Source organism: Loxodonta africana, chromosome 3, assembly GCF_030014295.1.
Source record: "Loxodonta africana isolate mLoxAfr1 chromosome 3, mLoxAfr1.hap2, whole genome shotgun sequence".
In the NCBI taxonomy this organism is placed as follows: Eukaryota; Metazoa; Chordata; class Mammalia; order Proboscidea; family Elephantidae; genus Loxodonta; species Loxodonta africana.
Genome location: NC_087344.1, coordinates 158,936,837 through 158,955,522, shown reverse-complemented (window position 1 = coordinate 158,955,522; position 18,686 = coordinate 158,936,837). Strand labels below are relative to the sequence as shown.

At 42.5% G+C, this 18,686-nt stretch overlaps 1 pseudogene; it reads right to left on the bottom strand.

The window, feature by feature from the left end:
• Nucleotides 1–8,167: 8,167 nt before the first annotated feature.
• LOC135230550 (tigger transposable element-derived protein 1-like) lies at nt 8,168–10,451 on the bottom strand (annotated as a pseudogene).
• Between the last annotated feature and the right edge of the window lie 8,235 nt (nt 10,452–18,686).

Below are 18,686 nucleotides of genomic sequence, written 5' to 3'. Positions count from 1 at the left end.
CGAAGCATGATCTCAGGAGCTTGCCATCCCCCTGGGTCTTTAGGCTCTTCACTGAGGACTCAGCCGACCCACCATCGTGCCACACCGGCCTAGACGAGCAAACCTTTTGACTCTCTGCCCATTTTGAGCTTGCTCTCACCTCCCAGTTCTCAGGCTCCTGATTCCAACCCCAGTATCCTTTATCTGCTTCTACCTCCTTTGAAATGGTAAATCCCCCAAATCGAGTCTTTTGGACTTCTTAAACAGATCTTAGCACAAAATGTCTTGCTCTAGTTCCTATCACTGAGGACAGTATCTCTATCCCTACAGCTCAACCCCTCCCAATGCTTTGGAAAAGCCATGGGGGGAGTCAGATCTCCAGGTCTTTTGGGGAAGAGACATGTGCATTGAAACACTAGGGCTTCACCCTCAGGGTAGGGGGAAAGGGGAGTGCAGGCCCTGCCGAGAACAAATGTGTGGAGCTGGGCTTCCCGGCTCGTCCTCAGAGCAGAATCCTGGACCTTCAGACCTCACAAGGCTCAAAGGTCAGGGGCTAATCTGAAATTTTAGCTCTGCAGTGAAAAATCCCATGGTGTCAGTGGTGGCAGCTGCACCCTGCGTGCATGCGTGCGTGCGTGCGTGCGTGCTCCTCACCCCTCCCCTCACAGTCCCCTCCCGGGGAAGTGGCTGCCTTTGTCCTCCTAGTCTTTCAGCAGCCACCTCAGCCCTGCCTGTGTCTCCCCCTGTTCCTCACTAGAAGTGGCTATATTTCAGGGTCTCAAGATCACCTTGCCCGAACAGGCGTGGGAAATCTGATTGGTTAACCTGAGGGTGACTACCCTGGCCCAAGTTCTACTTGTCATCCACAATGAATAAATAAACCTCAGGCAAGCCCTCTCCAGTTACTGAAGATCACTTGCTCCAGTGAATCTCTCAGTTGGTTTATTGGTCCCTAAACTTACACCACACCTAAATAGGCTGTGGTCCTTCGGGGAAAATGCAGAAAGCAATGCAGAGCTGCTGGAGTCCCCGTGAGAGGGGCACCCTGCTAGTTCCCTCCTACCTTTCCTCTATAAATATCCCATCCAGAGTACCCTTCCCGTGGCTGAACTGACCAGGACCCACGGGCTTAGAATTTGCTTTTCCAAATCAATCCTGTTGACCCTGGCCTACCAAGTTATTTCCTAACCAGGACCATTACGTCCTGTTAACTTCCCACTCGAATGCCCTGAAGTCCTGCAAAACCTTTCAAACAAGCGCAGCACTGGCCGGGCTGTCAATATTTAAGTGACACGCAAGAGAGTGGGGAGTGCTTCTGTTTATTTTTGGTCAAGCTACTTTGAGAGCCTCTGAATCAAAAAGAGTTGGGCCCGCATCACTATTGTCAATGGCAGAGTTCAGCCTGTCCTCCTGTCAGCTCAGTTATTGTTAGGTATCGAGGAGCCAGTTCTGACCCAGCAACCCCACGTGTAACAGAATGAAACATTACCCAGTCTTGCACCATCCTCACAATTATTGCCATGTTCGAGCCCATTGTGGCAGCCACTGTATCAATCTATTTCATTGAGGGTCTTCCTCTTTTTCTCTGACCCTCTACTTTCCCAAGCATGATGTCCTTCTCCAGGGACTGGTCCCTCCTGATAATATGTTCAAAGTACGTGAGACCAAGTCTCACCATCCTTGCTTCTAAGGAGTAATCTGGACATACTTCTTCCAAGATAGATTTGTTCATTCTTCTGGCAGTCCAGTAATCTCGAGTTATTGCCAGGGTTTCACTGCATAGGGAACTCTGGCCACATTGTGAAGGAGACAGAGAGACAAACATGTGCTCCAGAGCACGGAGTTCCTAGGTAGTAGATTTGAGACCAGAAAATGCGTTTAGAAATCGCACTTCAACAAAGAGAGTCACCACCATTGACAGCTTGGCCTTAGGGGATTGGCTTTCCAGAAAAGTGCCCGAGGTGACGAACTCCCTCCTAAGTCTCAGACAAACTGTGAAGTATCTGGCCTTTTTCACATAATTTTAAAAAATTTTAAATTTTATATACAAAAAACCCCAAACCCATTGCTGTTGAGTCGATTCCGACACATAGCGACCCTGTAGGACAGAGTAGAACTGCCCCATAGGGTTTCCAAGGAGTCCCTGGTGGATTTGAACTGCTGACCTTTTGGTTAGCAGCCCAACTCTTAACCACTACACCAACAGGGCTTCCAAATTTTATGTGTATATATATTCCATACATAAAACAAAAAAATACGTAGTAACACACGTATATATACACACGTGTATGTATATATTTGTAAATGTTGTACACACACACATTTCGTGCTTATAACGTTCCAGACTCTGTTCTAAACACTTGACAAATACTAGCTTATTTACTCCTCATAAAACCCTGTTAACAATCAGTTACAGAGGAGTCAACACTAACTCAATGACGACCTCATATGTGTCAGAGTAGAACTGAGTAGACTTCATGGGGTTTTTAGTGGCTGATTTTTGAAAAAGTAGATCAACAGGCCTTTTTTTCGAGGCGCCTCTGGGTGGACATGAACTGCCAATCTTTTGGTTAGCACCAAGTATGTTAAACATTTGCACTAACCAGGAATTCCAACAACCCTATTAAAATCCGTCACCATCGAGTTGATTCCGACTCATAGTGACCCTATAGGACAGAGTAGAACTACCCCATAGTGTTTCCAAGGCTGTAATCTTTACGGAAGCAGACTGTCACATCTTTCTCCCACGGAGCAGTTGGTGGTTCAAACTCTGATCCTTCAGTCAGCAGCCAAGTGCTTAAACACTGCGCCACCAGGGCCCCTATGAAATACTATTAGTATTCTTATCTTATAGATGAGGACATTGAGTCACAGAGAGATTAAGCAACTTGCCCAAAACTATTCAGCTGGTTAGTGGCAGAGCCAGGATTCAAACCCAGGCAATTTAGCCTGAGTTTGTGATTGTAACCACTGTGCGAAATCGAATGTAAAGTGCTTGGCATATAATAGGTGCTCGGGAAATGGAACGAGGATTAGTATTATCACCTTAGGATAGCCTCCTCTCTTCTGCTTTTTACTATGTTGTTGTTGTTGTTAGGTGTGTTGTTGGGTTGGTTTCTGACTCATAGCAACCCCATGTGACAGAGTAGAACTGCCCCATAGGATTTCTTTAAGCTGTAATCTTTACCAGGGCAGACTACCAGGTCTTTCTCCCCTGGAGTTGCTGAGTGGATTTGAACTTCCAACCTTTCGGTTAGCAGCCAAGTGCTTAACCATTGTGCCACCAGGGCACTGGAAGAATGTAAATAAGCAATCATTTGGTAAACAGCTCATTCTGGTGCAGTCAGGGACACAGAACTACACAAAGGAATTCCAAGTGCATGATCTTTGGCATTTCGGTGTTTACCATTAGCTGGTTTGTCTAAAGATCTACAACAGAGAGTGATTTCTAATTTTGCCAGGGCACAAATCAAAATCCCGTGGACTATTCGGGAGCTACTGTATAGGCGCTGGTCTCTTGGTTAGTGGGGGAGTGAGCCAGACACTTGGTATCTGTCTTACATCACGGGCTCATTACCCTTTACTTGCTGTTGTTCACAGAGAAACTGGTGAATGTAAAAAGCCCATGCTTCTTTGAGGCAAACGGCCCCCATGAGAAAGCCTGCAGGTGCTGATGATGTGAGCAAAGAGATCCAAAAAGTGATTATTCAGTAGAAGTCTTAAGCTAATCAACAAGTAGAACATCAAGTCGGCAGTGGCTCAGATCTGTGCCAGGAATGTGAGCTCCGTACCAAACCGGAGAAGCAGCAGCTTGTGAGTCTCTACAAAGATCCGCCTAGAAAACTGTGTGAAAGCTGAAAAGGTGTGACCTTGAGGTGTAGGATAATTTAAGGGAACAGGAGGCTTGGCCGAGATTATATGCTATAGATGTCTTTGCAATTCTGAGACCTTACAAAGATGTGGGGACGTAACCTTTGTGGATGCAAAGGATCTGCTCTATCTAAGTACTTGGTGGGGTGAGAGTTTGGAGGCAGGAAACTTTTTCTCTTTTTTTCTAGGTCAGAAAGCAAATGGGAGCATCCAGGACCAGAAGCACCACCATAATGGCACAACCTGGGCTAAGACTCTCCATAGTCCCTCCCTGGGCACAGCCACAAGACCAACCCAAACCTCCTCTCCAGCCTCCCACCACCCCAATGCCAATCCAGGCTCCTGCTCCAAGACTGGCAGGTTCCAGTATGGCCACTCTACACTTGGACCCAGATTTCCTGAATTCCCTGCCCTACTTTATCTGCTGCTGCCCCTCTTCAATGTTCCTATGGGAATTTTTCAATATAGAAGGGGACTCGTCAGAACAGCCTCTATTCAGAGCTGATATTTAACTTGTTTAGGGAGCCAGCATTCATGGCATTAGGAAGGAACAGTTAAGAGCAAAGGCATCACTGAAAACAAAAACAACCAGTAAGCTATTTTATGCACCAATGGTCCTCCGCCATTTCCATCAAGCTGCGAACAAATATCCTGAAACTGTTGACTAGCATCCAATTAAGTTAAATCTCTAATTAAAAGAGAACTGGAACTGGCTTAAAACCTATCGCATCTAACGTTTGCCAGTCAGAACTTGGTGAAATTGGGGGTTTTACCTGAGTAGCAGCAGCAAATAAAATATTTACAGATCTCAGTAGAAATAAATGTATAGATTATAATTTTCCAGGAAAATGTACATATAGCCATTTCTAATCCACTTGGGTGGATGCTTGATGTCTCAGAGACAGAGAATGTGGCAGGGGCACAGAATGTAGGGGAGGCATCGTTTGTCAGGAAAAGGGATATCACAGCCCAGTGTTTCCAGATGCAATCATTCCTATCTCAACAATAGGGTTGCCAGATGAAATACAGGACGGCAAATACATTTTTTAGTATATCTCAAATGTTACAGAGGTACTAAAAAGGTATTTGCTGTTTACATGATATTTAAATTTAACTGGGCATCCTGTATGTTTATTTGCTAAATCTTTTTCTAACTCATGGCAACCCTTTTTACAACAGAAAGAACACTGCTCCGTCTTGCACCATCCTTACGATTGTTGTTATGCTTGAGCCCATTGTTGGAGCCACTGTGTCAATACGTTTCATTGAGAGACTTCCTCTTTTTCGCTGACTCTATTTTACCAAGCATGATGTCCTTCTCCAGGGATTGATCCCTCCTGACAACATATCCAAAGTATGTGAGAAGAAGTCTCACCAGCCTCCCTTTTAAGGAGCATTCTGGCTGTCCTTCTTCCAAGACAGATTTGTTCATTCTTTTGGCAGTCCATGGTCTATTCAAAGTTCTTTGCCAACACCACAATTCAAAGGTGTCAATTCTTCTTCAGTCTTCTTTATTCATTGTCTAGCTTTCACGTGAATATGATGCGATTGAAAATACCACGGCTTGGGTCAAGCACACCTTAGTCTTCGAGGTGACAACTTTGCTTTTCAACACTTTAAAGAGGTCCTTTGCAGCAGATTTGCCCAATGCAATGCGGCCTTTGATTTCTTGACTGCTGTTTCCATGGGCATTAAGGATTCAAATAAAATGAAATCCTTGACAACTTCAATCTTGTCTTCCTTTATCATGATGTTGCTTATTGATCCAGGTGTGAGGATTTTTGTTTTCTTTATGTTGAGGTGTAATCCATACTGAAGGCTGTGGTCTTTGATCTTCATCAGTAAGTGCTTCAAGTCCTCTCCACTTTCAGCAAGCAAGGTTGTGTCATCTGCATAATGCAGGTTGTTAATGAGTCTTCCTCCAATCCTGATGCCACGTTCTTCTTCATGTAGTCCAATTTCTCTGATTATTTGCTCAGCACACAGACTGAATAAGTATGGTGAAAGGGTACAACCCTGATACACATGTTTTCTGACTTTAAACCACACAGTATCCCTTCGTTCTGTTCAAACGACTACCTCTTGACCTATATACACGTTCCTCATGAGCACTATTAAGTGTTCTGAAATTCCCATTCTTGGCAATGGAATATATAGTTTGTTATGATCCACACAGTTGAATGCCTTTGCATAGTCAATAGAACACAGGTAAACATCTTTCTGATATTCTATGCTTTCAGCCAGGATCTATCTGACATCACCAATGATATCTCTGGTTCCACGTCCTCTTCTGAATCTGACTTGAGTTTCGGGCAGTTCCCTGTCAATGTACTGCTACAACTCCTTTTGAATGATCTTCAGCAAGATTTTACTTGCATGTCATATTAGTGATATTGTTCTATATTTTCCGCCTTCTATTGGGTCACCTTTCTTGGGAATAGGCATAAATATGGATCTCTCCCAGTCAGTTGGCCAGGTAGCTATCTTCCAAATTTCTTGGCATAGATGAATGAGTACTTCCAGTGCTGCATCCATGTGTTGGAACATCTCAATTGGTATTCCATCAATTCCTGAAGCAGTTCTTGATCATATGCTACTTCCTGAAATGACTGAATGTTGACCAATTCTTTTTGGTACAGTGACTCTGTGTATTCCTTCCATCTTCTTTTGATGCTTCCTGTGTCATTCAGTATTTTGCCCATAAAAAAAAAAAACATAGAATCCTTCAAAATTGTAACTCGAGGCTTCAATTTTTTCTTCAGTTCTTTCAGCTTGAGAAATGCTGAGTGTTTTCCACCCTTTTAGTTTTCTAACTCCAGGCCTTTGCACATGTCATTATAATACTTTACTTTGTCTTCTCGAGCTGCTAAATATGCTAAATCTGGCAACCCTAAATTCAAGATATGTAAGTAATACCACAACCTGGGTATGTAGCTGAATGACCAGCAGGGAAAAGAGTCCTAGAGAGGTCCAAGTGCTACAACGCTGTTGTATGAAAATTTGAGCCTCTATTTCCTCATCTTTACAGTGGGAAGTTTTAAAGCACCTAACTGACTGTCACATTTATATACTCAGTAAATAATAGCCATTACTGATACGTTTTGTTTGTTTTTTGTAAAATGTCTATAGTCAGCGAGCAGCACACTGTAGGCCCTCAATATGAGTTAAGGAAAGACAGCTCTCAGATAAGAATAGTCACCATTTGTGAGTACCAGCTGCTAACCAAAAGGCTGGAGGTTCAAGTCCACCCAGAGGCACCATGGAAGACAGGCCTGGTGATCTACTTCCAAAAAAGTCAGCCATCGAAAACCCTATGGAGCACTGTTCTATTCTGACACACGTGGGTTGCCACTGAGTCAGAATCAACTCGACAGTAACCGGTTATTCTATACCAAGCACTTTACAAACATTATCTCACTTAAACCTTATCTCTATTGTTACTACATTTTTTCTCCTTAATTAATTAATTAATTTTGTTTTATTTTTTTGATGGCATGTGTTTTCAGTACTGGAATGCATGCTTACTAATTGAGTGTGTTTAAGTTTTGGATTAGTAATATGGATTTTGAGAAATATAACCTGGTGATACAAGCCACCAGTGAGGCGACTGACACTGTGGTGCCACCGATCTGTGGTATGACAATATACCAATAAGAGCTATATAAATAATTCATTATGGACGCCTATCCATTTTTTGGTTACATGGTGAACCTCTAGTTTTTCCAAACATGACACAGAAAAAACAAAACAAACCCAGCAGGTCTCATGGACTATCACATAGAAAAATCGTCACGCTTGCAAGCCTTATCTCACAGAAATAAAGTAAAAAGTTTACAAAACTAACACATCCAGGAACCATCACCTAATAGAACGCTCAACATACCCAGCAACAAGGCTCCGAGTCTGGCCTGCTGAGCTGGACATATTTCAAAAGGGACCCACCTTGATGCTAAATGCATTAGAACCAGAATAATGCCTTACCTCTGAGGTCCAGAGGCATAAAATGTGGCTGGTATACCATTAACCCAATAGTAATAAAAGCGTTTTAACAATCCTACAAAATAGGTATTTTGTAGATAATTGGAGCTCAGTGAGTTTAACTAGTTTATCTAAAGTTAACATTGCAGGCATACCTTGGAGATATTGTGGGTTCAGTTACAGACCACCACAATAAAGCAAGTCACATGAATTTTTTTGGTTTCCCAGTTTATATAAAAGTCATATTTACACCATACTGTAGACTATTAAGTGTGCAATAGTATTATGTCTAAAGAAATGTGCATACCTTAACTAAAAAATACTTTTTTGCTAAAAAATGCTAAGCATCATCTAATCCTTCAGCGAGTTGTAATCTTTTTGCTGGTGGGGGGTCTTGCCTCAATGTTGATGGCTGATGGCTAATCAGGGTGGTGGCTGCTGAAGGTTGGGGTGGCTGTGTCAATTTCTTAAAATAAGACATCAATGAAGTTTGCCACATGATCGACTCTTCCTTTCATGAAAGGCTTCTCTGTAGCATGTGATGCTGTTTGATAGCATTTTACCCACAGTACAGCTTCTTTCAAAGTTGGAATCAATCCTCTCAAACTCTGCTCCTGCTTTAACAACTAAGTTTATTTAATATTCTAAATCCCTTGTTGTCATTTCAACAATGTTCACAGCGTCTTCACCAGGAGTAGGTTCCATCTCAAGAAACCACTTTCTTTGCTCATCCATAAGAAGCAACTCCTCATCCGTTAAAGTTGTATCATGAGATCGCAGCAATTCAGTTACATCTTCAGGCTCTGCTTCTAATTCCAGTTCTCTTGCTCTTTCCACCACATCTGTAGTTACTTCCTCCACTGAAGTCTTAAACCCCTCAAAGTCATCTGTGAGAGTTGGAATCAGCTTTTTCCAAACTCCTACTAATGTTGATATTTTGACCTCATCCCATGAATCACAAATGTTCTTATTGACATCTAGAATGGTGAATCCTTTCCAGAATGTTTTCAATTTATTTCGCCCAGATCCATCAGAGGAATCACTATCTTTGGGAGCTGCAGTTTTATGAAATGTATTTCTCAAATCATGACACTTGAAAGTAGAAATTACTCCTTGATCCATAGGCTGCAGAATGGATGTTGTGTTAGCAGGCATGAAAACGACACTAATCTCCTTGTACATCTCCATCAGAGCTCTTAGATGGCCAGGTGCATTGTCAATGAGCAGTAATATTTCAAAAGGAATTTTTTTTTTCTGAGCACTAGTTCTCAACAGTGGGCTAAAATATTCAGTAAACTATGTTGTAGACAGATGTGCTGTTGTCCAGTCTTTGTTATTCCATTTGTATAGCACAGGCAGAGTAGATTTAGCATAATTCTTAAGGGCCCTAGGATTTTTGGATGGTAAATGAGCACTGGCTTCAACTTAAAGTCACCATTAGCCCCTTACAAGAGAGCCAGCCTGTTCTTTGAAGCTTTGAAGCCAGGCATTGGCTTTTCCACTCTAGCTATGAAAACCCTACAAGGCATCTTCTTCCAATATAAGACTGTTCGGTCAACATTGAAAATTTGTCGTTTAGTGTAGGCACCGTCATCCATTAGCTTGATCCTCTGGGTAACTTGTTGCTGCCTCTGCATCAACACTTGCTGCCTAGCCTTGCACTTCCATGTTGTGGAGACAGCTTCTTTCCTTAAACATCATGAACCAACCTCTGCTAGCATCAAACTTTTCTTCTGCAACTTCCTCACCTCTCTCAGCCTTCATAGCACTGAAGAGAGTTAGGACCATGTTCTGGATTAGGCTTTAGCTTAAGGGAATGTTGTGGTTGGCTTGATCTTCTATTCAGGCCACTCAAACTTTCTCAAATCAGCAATAAGGCTTTCACTTTCTTATCATTGGATTGTTCACTGGAGTAGCGCTTTTAATTTCCTTCAAGATCTTTTCCTTTGCATTCACAACTTAGCTAACTGCAAAAGGCCTAGATTTTGGCTTATCTCAGCTTCTGACATGCCTTCCTCACTAAGCTTAATCATTTCTAGCTTTTGATTTAAAGTGAGAGACATGAGACCCTCCTTTCACTTGAACACTTAGAGGCCATTGTAAGGTTATAAATTGGTGTGTCTCAGGGAATAGGGAGGCCCAAAGAGAGGGAGAGAGACAGGGAATGGCTGGTCTGTGGAGCAATGGGGACACACACAACATTTATTAAGTTTTCTGTCTTATATTGGTGTGGTTCGTGGCACCCCAAAACAATTACAATAGTAACATCAAAGATAACTCATCACGGACACCATAACAGATTTAATAATAACAAAAAAGCTTGAAATATTTCAAGAATTACCAAAATGTGATACAGAGACACAAAGTGAGCACAGGCTGTTGGAAAAATGGTGCCGATAGACTTGCTGGATGCAGAAGTGCCACAAACCTTCCATTTGTAAAAACCATAATATCTGTGAAGCGCAATAAAGCGAAGTACAATAAAACTGTAAAAGGCAGACCTGGGGTTCAAACTTACTTAACACCAAATCATGTGCTTTTTTCCTGTTATCATTCTCCCACCTAGAACTTGATTTCAGGCAAGTATAATCTTGCTAGAACAGCAGATAATCCTGTTTGCCACAGAACTGGCCTCTTCTTATCCTCTTCTCATAAACAGTTTTCTTCTCTGATTATTGGAATAGTTTCTTTTCCTGTGGGCACATGTCTGCCGTCTCATGATGAAGTCATTGGAAAAATGGGGTTTGCATTTTAGAAACTCACTTTACTGTCAGCTTCGCTGATATGTCTGCTTTGCATAAAATAAGAGATAACTGTAACATTTTAAAATAAAATATATATATATATATATATAGTTCCTTAGGGCAGCTGGCAGGAAGTTAAATGATAACTACAGATTCTTTGCAAGGTTCTATTTTGTCCCATTCTATCCTCACCTCTCCTTCCTTTCTAAAAATCTAATCAGAAAAACCTGTTGCTCTCTTAACCTTACTGGCTTAACTCGTGAGAAGTGAAAGTAAAATGGTGGGTGGGAAGGCTGCCGAACTGGAAAAAGAGAGATCTTTTGGAGGGCAACACTTAAAAGCCAATATCTCTTTAATCAGTGGCGTCACTCAGGTTGGTGTCACCCAGTGTAGTAACTCATAATGTCGCACCCCCCCCATGCTAATTACGATATTGTAGCTAAAACACCATAAAATTTGACAAAATCAGCAACTATAAAAACAACAGTAACAAAAACAACAGTGTGTTCAAACCACGTGATTTGAAGCATCACTGCACTTGGGTAAGGTCTTCGTCATCTAGTGCTGCTCTCACAGAAATACCACAAGTGGATGGCTTTAACAAAGAGAAGTTTATATTCTCACAGCCTAGGAGGCTAGAAGCCCTAATTCAGGGTATCAGCTCCAGGGGAAGGCTTTCTCTGTCAGCTCTGGAGGAAGGTCCTTCTCATCAATCTTCTCCTGGACTAGGAGCTTCTCTACACAGGAACCCTGAGTCCAAAGGATGCACTCTGCTCCCCGTGCTTCTTTCTTGGTGGTATGAGGTTCCCACTCTCTGCTTGTTTCCTTTTCCTTTTATCTCTTGTAAGGTAAAAGGTGGTGTAGGCCATGCTCCAGGGAAATTCCCTTTCCATTTCCATTGGATCAGGGATATGACCTTAGTAAGAGTGTTACAATCCCAACCTAATCCTCTTCAACATAAAATTACATTCACAAAATGGAAGACAACCACACAATACTGGGAATCTTGGCCTAAACAAGTTGACACATTTTGGGGGGACACAATTCGATTCATGACAGGTAATAATGACAGCTCTGACTGTAGTCCATTATAAGGCTCAAAAAGTAAATTAGCATAGAGTTTTAGCCTTGTAGGTATACTGATACATGTAAGCTGGGCTTACAAAATATGTTTTTTGTTGTTATAACTAACTACAGGAATATTTTTTTAAAAATAATAAATTTTTGCTGAAACACTGCACAAAAATTTTACAGACAGTCATTTTGGTGTCACCTCCTCTGATGGTGTCACCTGGTACAGCCCACATACCTCCCCCTCCCCCCAGTGACACCACTGTCTTTAAGCAACATAAGGGATTCTAGTTAGGGGTTCCACCCAGGAAGGAAGAATCGCTCCCTTGGAGGGCAACCACGATGCGTGGAGAATGTAATAAATGTTGTTTCTTACAGGATGTAGACATCAGGGAGACTTGGGGGTGACTTGAGAGCAAGTATCATGCCAACTGTGCCTGGAATGGGAAGTTATGACATAAAGCCAACACAATCTATAAAAAAGTGAAATTTTCATCAATCACATTTAAAATGCCCCCTCCCCACCACACACAATGATTTTGTTAGTTGTCAGAAATGTCAAAATGTGAAACAAGGCCTCAGTTCTGGCCAAGTGTTTTCACTAATCACTTTCCCAGTAGAAATTCACCTTCAACTTCTTTTATTTCTTCATTGAATAAAAATGCCCTAGTACTTTGGAGTCTTTTCCGAATCCTACTTAATTTTGTGTTGTGATGTAATTGTGGATAGAGCAGACGAGGAAGAAGTTTTATCCCTTGGCCCTTAAGACATGCTAGCTGCCATGGACAGTTGTGATCCATAAGGTTTTCATTGGCTGATTTTCGCAACTACAACTCCAGGCCTTTCTTCCTAGTCCTTCTTAGTCTGGACCTGTTCAGCAACATAGCAACACACAAGCCTCCACTGACACATGGGTGGTGGGTACACATAAGGTGCATTGACTGGGAATCAAACCCAGTCCTTCGTGGGAGGTGTGAATGCTACTACTGAACCACCAATGCCTCATCGTACAACAATAAACCCCAAAAAAACCAAACCCACTGCCGTCGAGTCGATTCCAACTCATAGCAACCCTATAGGACAGGGTAGAGCTGGCCAATAGGGTTTCCAAGGAGCGCCTGGTGGATTCAAACAGCCGATCTCTTGGTTAGCAGCCGTAGCACTTAACCACTACGGCACTAGGGTTTAACAATAGTTTGTTGAAAAATACTTGACTAACTCACTGGCTCTGTACTGAACCTTACTCATTTCCCTCTTTCCTTCTCTATGCCTCTCCAGTCTCTTTCACTTTTGCTCTTTTTATTTTGTCAGCAAAATTTATCTTCACTGATTGAACTTCCAGCCCTTATATTGATTATACATGCCCTTTCCAAGTCCTATCAAAGCCAGTTCCACACTCTGACCTTCTCTTGACTTCCTCTTTCATATCACTCATTCTTAGGGCCACTAATTAATAGCCAAACGTCCTGGGGACTCATCCCCTGGACCCATTCGTCAGGCACAAGTGTGGGCCCAGCCCCTGTCTTCTGGACTCATGGATCTGAAATTCGGTCTTTTTAATCACTCCTTTGACTGAATGTAAGCTGGAGAGCTGTTTACATGTCTGTAGGCCCAAGGGGGCTTATTTGCAGAGTACACTTACCTAAGCCGAGCTGGTTATAAGCCCCAGGGGCCCAAAGAGGGCTTCCCAGGCTCTGCAGCAAAGACGCAATTAGGGAGCTGTGGAGAACCATTGTTGCCCAAGTCAGTTTTCAGTTTCTAAAAACAAGCCTTCTGACTGGATACCAAGGTTTTCCCTTGTTTATGTTAGCAGGTTCCTGAGTCTGAGATTTCCCACCGGGGTCAAAGCCTTCACAGAGGAACTGTATTCCTCCTGTGTTTGTGTGTGAGGCAGATACTCAGGTGCCCTCTTGACAATGTCTCCAAGCTCCCTCTCCGGGCCACATGTGAAGAGAGATGCAAATCGGCACCGTGATGTCTGCGGTTTACCAGACATGCCTTTCTTTTAACCCAGTGATTCTACAGCTTCAGGGGCTGCCCTGAGGATTCATGAAGAAAACTGAGATCCCTTTATATCTGGTTTCATTTTAAAGGGATTCTGAAGTCTTAAAAGCTTGGTGCATCGTTGGATACATGGTTGTTTTTGCAAAGGTCAGAGCAAGGAATTATGGCTCTGTTTTTGTTTTTATATTGACATAATCTGTCTAATTCATGCTCCCTGAAATATGACTGGTATGACAGAGAAATATCTAGCACAGAACATTGCTTTGGGTCTTTAGGTTGGGAGTGGTGATGAGTAATACTGATGGAGAACATTAAATACATATATACAATTTTTCTTCATAAACAAGTGATGGTGATAGTGATGGTAGCAGTAGTGATGATGGCAGCAGTGGTAGTGGTAACAAGAGTGACGTGATTGTTACTGAATCCGGAAAGGTGGGTCCTTGTCTGGTGCACTCAAACTTGCCAATTATCTGGACACCAGCCTTTTGAGAAAGAGAAAGTAACTCTATGGCAATGAGCAGAGCAAGGAGCCAGGAGGAAGTTCCTCAGATTTGCCTCACCAAGCTGCAGGGAAGCAGGGTTACATGTGATTTGAGCAGCAAGATGGTGGCTATGTAGGTGTTCTGGGGAGGGAAAACTCTAGAAGGTGGCCAGGAAACAGAAGGTGATGTGGTTCTTGTTGGACCTCTGGCTTCGAAATAGGGTCCAGATGATGGTTTTTCTTCTGATTCGTTCCTCCTATCGCTGTGTCCTCTGTTGAGGTCAATTAGTAGTCAGAGTTGGCCCTTCTGTGCATGTGGGGTGGGCCATATCTGATTTAGGCTAGTTTAAGGACTAATGGAAATTCACTGGCATTAGTAAGGTCAGGTTGCAAAGTGGTGGTGACGGTGGTAAGAGTAATGATGGTGGTGGTGACAGAGGTGAGGTGGAGATGGAGGTGAGGTGGAGATGGAAGTGGTGGTAATGATAGTAGCGTTAATCGTGGTGGTAATGGTAGTAATAGTGATGCTGGTGATAACGGTGGTGGTGGTGGTGATGGTAGGAGTGGTGGCGACAGTGGCAGTACTAGTGAAGGTAGTGGCAGTGATGGTGATGATTGAGAAGATGAGGATGTTGGTGATAGTGGAAGAAGAGGAGGAAGTTGAGAAAGAAGAGGAAAAGGTTAGAAGGAGTGATAGAGGGAAAAAACACATTTCTATCATTATTGCTCCTGGTTCTGAGACTCCCCACCTTTGGCCCTCATAGGAGAACTCCTCTTGGCTTGAAGAATTGCCTAAATAGCATCCCCATCTGCTAGCTGCCCCATTAATCCTGCCTTTACTGACCATTCAAAAGCATCAAGTTTTTGTGGATAATGGCAGGATCTGAAAGGAGTAATACAGTAATTACGCACAGAGCTTCCCAGTATCAAGGTTGCTCACACAGAGTTTGATCATTTGTACAGATTATTACTCTTTAGCTCACCTTGGCAATCTTTAAGTACAGAAAAAAATACCACTGGTGATTATGGCGCTTCAACCCGTTACCTGCTTGAAGAAAATAAGCTTGGACCTTGGAGTCAGATAGACGAGGGGTCAAATTCCAGGTTTCCAACTTCCTGTAACTTATACTCTCTGAGCCTGGTCTTCCTCATCTGTAAAACGGAGTGAATAACACCTACCTGACAGGCTGTGCTGATTAAATGACATTGAGCATGTAATGCACCTAGGATAGGGCCTGACACACAGCAAGTTCTCAATAAATGTCAGTTCCTTTGTTGCTCACACCATTCCCAGGAGGGAGATCCAAGGCGAGGCAATGATGCTTGAGGCAGTTTTATGCTAACTTTTTGCTTCTCCTCATCCTAGACCTCAGCCAGAACTAGTAGCCAGTTCCTGTCTTAAACATTTTTCGTGAGCCACAATTTCACTTAAGAATGATCTTGATTTCTGTGACTTAGGATAACAAAGCTTCAGACATCAAAACAACAGTAAAAGAGAGAAAGAGAGAGAGGGAGGAAATTTAACCACACAATTGGTTGTTTTTTCAAATGCCGCCCAACTGTGTTTTTCCACTAAATGGACTGATATTTTGGTTGACTTAACCATGTGAAATGATTCTATCACTTTTTTTTTTTTTTTTACAGTGTCAGGATGTTTTCCTTGATATCTGGCCCAAGTACTTTCTGCTTATGTCATTCTATTACTCCTACTTATGCCGTCTGGTACCTGAATAAAACATCTTGGTTCCACTACTTGAGTTTGTTCCTTTCAAATATTTATAAACCATAGTCACGATTTCGTACGGTCCATCCTATACATATTTAATTTTTCTTTAAAAACAAGTCCTGTTTTCCTTAAATCATTTATTTCCTCCTCTGAAAGCTTTCCAAATTTGCTTTAGCCTTAAGATGAAGAGATTCCCCTAAGTGGATTGTTATCAGACAGATTCTGAAAGTGGGTGTTCTGGAACCTGGGGTACCAATTAAATGTGTAGAACCCCTGATCTAACCAGCAGTGATTCCGATTCAGGATTCTGGGGTATGGGACACTGGAATGTGCATTTTAATAACCCCTACCCCTTCCACCAGGAAAGCCAGTTGGTTCAGCTCATGGTAACCCCACACGTGTCAGAGGAGAACTGTGCTCCACAGGGTTTTCAGTAGCTGCTTTTTCAGAAGTCGATCATCAGGCCTTTCTTCTGAGGCGCTACTGGGTGGACTCGGAACGCCAGCATTTCAGTTAGCAGCAGAACACATTAGCCATTTGCACTACCCAGGGACTTCCGACCCCTCCCCTCTCCCAGCTCAGGTGATTTTGATGCAGGTTTCCTGCAGACCACACTTGGAGGGATGGTGTCACATCATGGTTGGCATGGTAAAGCAAAATATAAGCCATTGGGTTTCTGCTTCCTAATTTACAATCACATTCAGGACTGTCTTCCTGAGGTTATGCCAAGTTCACCTTGACCAGGGTCTTAGGTGTTCTGAAACCCTTCACTCAAATACTTACATTGTCTTGGTTTACGACTGCAGATGACTAAGCGTACCTATTAGATACAGATTTTGCCATTTTGACTCCTAGAAAGTAATCTCATTTCTCTCATCTCAGGTTCTGGGTCAAGTTGAGGAAGGGGGGCGATTTCACTGCCTCCCCCATGTACCCAAAAATCTAGCAACCTTGCATCCTATATGATTACTATTCACTTTTTTTTCTTAAGAATATGGCTTCATATAATAATAATGATAATATTAAAATTCTTTATATTCATACAGCACTTTGTGGTTTACAAAACACCTCCACTTCCATGATTTCTCTCGACAGCTGTAATGAGGTACCTGTTGTTAGGTGCCGTCGAATCGGTTCTGACTCATAGTGACCCTGTGCACAACAGAACGAAACACTGCTTGGTCCTGAGCCATCCTTACAATCGTTATGCTTGAGCTCAGTGTTGCAGCCACTGTGTCAATCCACCTCGTTCAGGGTCTTCCTCTTTTCCGCTGACCCTGTACTCTGCCAAGCATGATGTCCTTCTCCAGGGACTCATCCCTCCTGACAATATGCCCAAAGTATGTAAGACACAGTCTCGTCATCCTTGCTTCTAAGGAGCATTCTGGTTGTACTTCTAATAAGACAGATTTGTTCGTTCTTCTGGCAGTCCATGGTATATTCCATATTCTTCACCAACACCACAATTCAAAGGGGTCAATTCTTCTTCGGTCTTCCTTATTCATCGTGCAGCTTTCACATGCATATGATGTGATTGAAAATACCATGGCTTGGGTCAGGCGCACCTTAGTCTTCAAGGTGATATCTTTGCTCTTCAACACTTTAAAGAGGTACTTTGCAGCAGATTTATCCAAGGCAATGCATCTTTTGATTTCTTGACTGCTGCTTCCATGGCTGTTGATCGTAGATGCAAGTAAAATGAAATCCTTGACAACTTCAATCTTTTCTCCGTTTATCATGATGTTGTTCATTGGTCCAGTTGTGAGGATTTTTGTTTTCTTTATGTTGAGCTGTAATCCATGCTGAAGGCTGTGGTCTTTGATCTTCATTAGTAAGTGCTTCAAGTCCTCTTCACTTTCAGCAAGCAAGGTTGTGTCATCTGCATAACGCAGGTTGCTAATGAGTCTTCCTCCAATCCTGATGCCCCATTCTTCTTCATATAGTCCAGCTTCTCGTATTATTTGCTCAGCATACATATTGAATAGGTATGGTGAAAGAATATAACCCTGACACAACACCTTTCCTGACTTTAAACTAATCAGTACCCCCTTGTTCTATCCGAACAACTGCCTCTTGATCTATGTAAAGGTTCCTCATGAGCACAATTAAGTGTTCTGGAATTCCCATTCTTCACAATGTTATCTGTAATTTGTTATGATCCACACAGTCGAATGCCTTTGCATAGTCAATAAAACACAGGTAAACATCCTTCTGGTATTCTCTGCTTTCAGCCATGGTCCATCTGACATCAGTAATGATATCCCCGCTTCCACGTCCTCTTCTGAAACTGGCCTGAATTTCTGGCAGTTTCCTGTCAATATACTGCTGCAGCCGTTTTTGAATGATCTTCAGCAAGATTTTGCTTGCGGGTGATATTAATGATATTGTTCTATAATTTCCACATTCAGTTGGATCACCTTTCTTGGGAATAGACATAAATATGGATCTCTTCCAGTCAGTTGGCCGGGAAGCTGGCTTCCATATTTCTTGGCATAAGTGAGTGAGCACCTCCGGTGCTGCATCGGTTTGTTGAAATTTCTCAGTTGATGTTCTATCAATTCCTGCAGCCTTGTTTTTCACCAATGCCTTTAGAGCAGCTTGGACTTCTTCCTTCAGTACCATTGGTTCCTGATCATATGCCACCTCTTGAAATGGTTGAGCATCAATAATTCTTTTTGGTATAATGACTCTGTGTATTCCTTCCATCATCTTTTGATGTTTCCTGCGTTGTCTGATATTTTCCCCATAGAATCCTTCACTATTGCAACTCGAGGCTTGAATTTTTTTTTTTCAATTCTTTCAGCTTGAGAAACACCAAGCATGTTCTTCC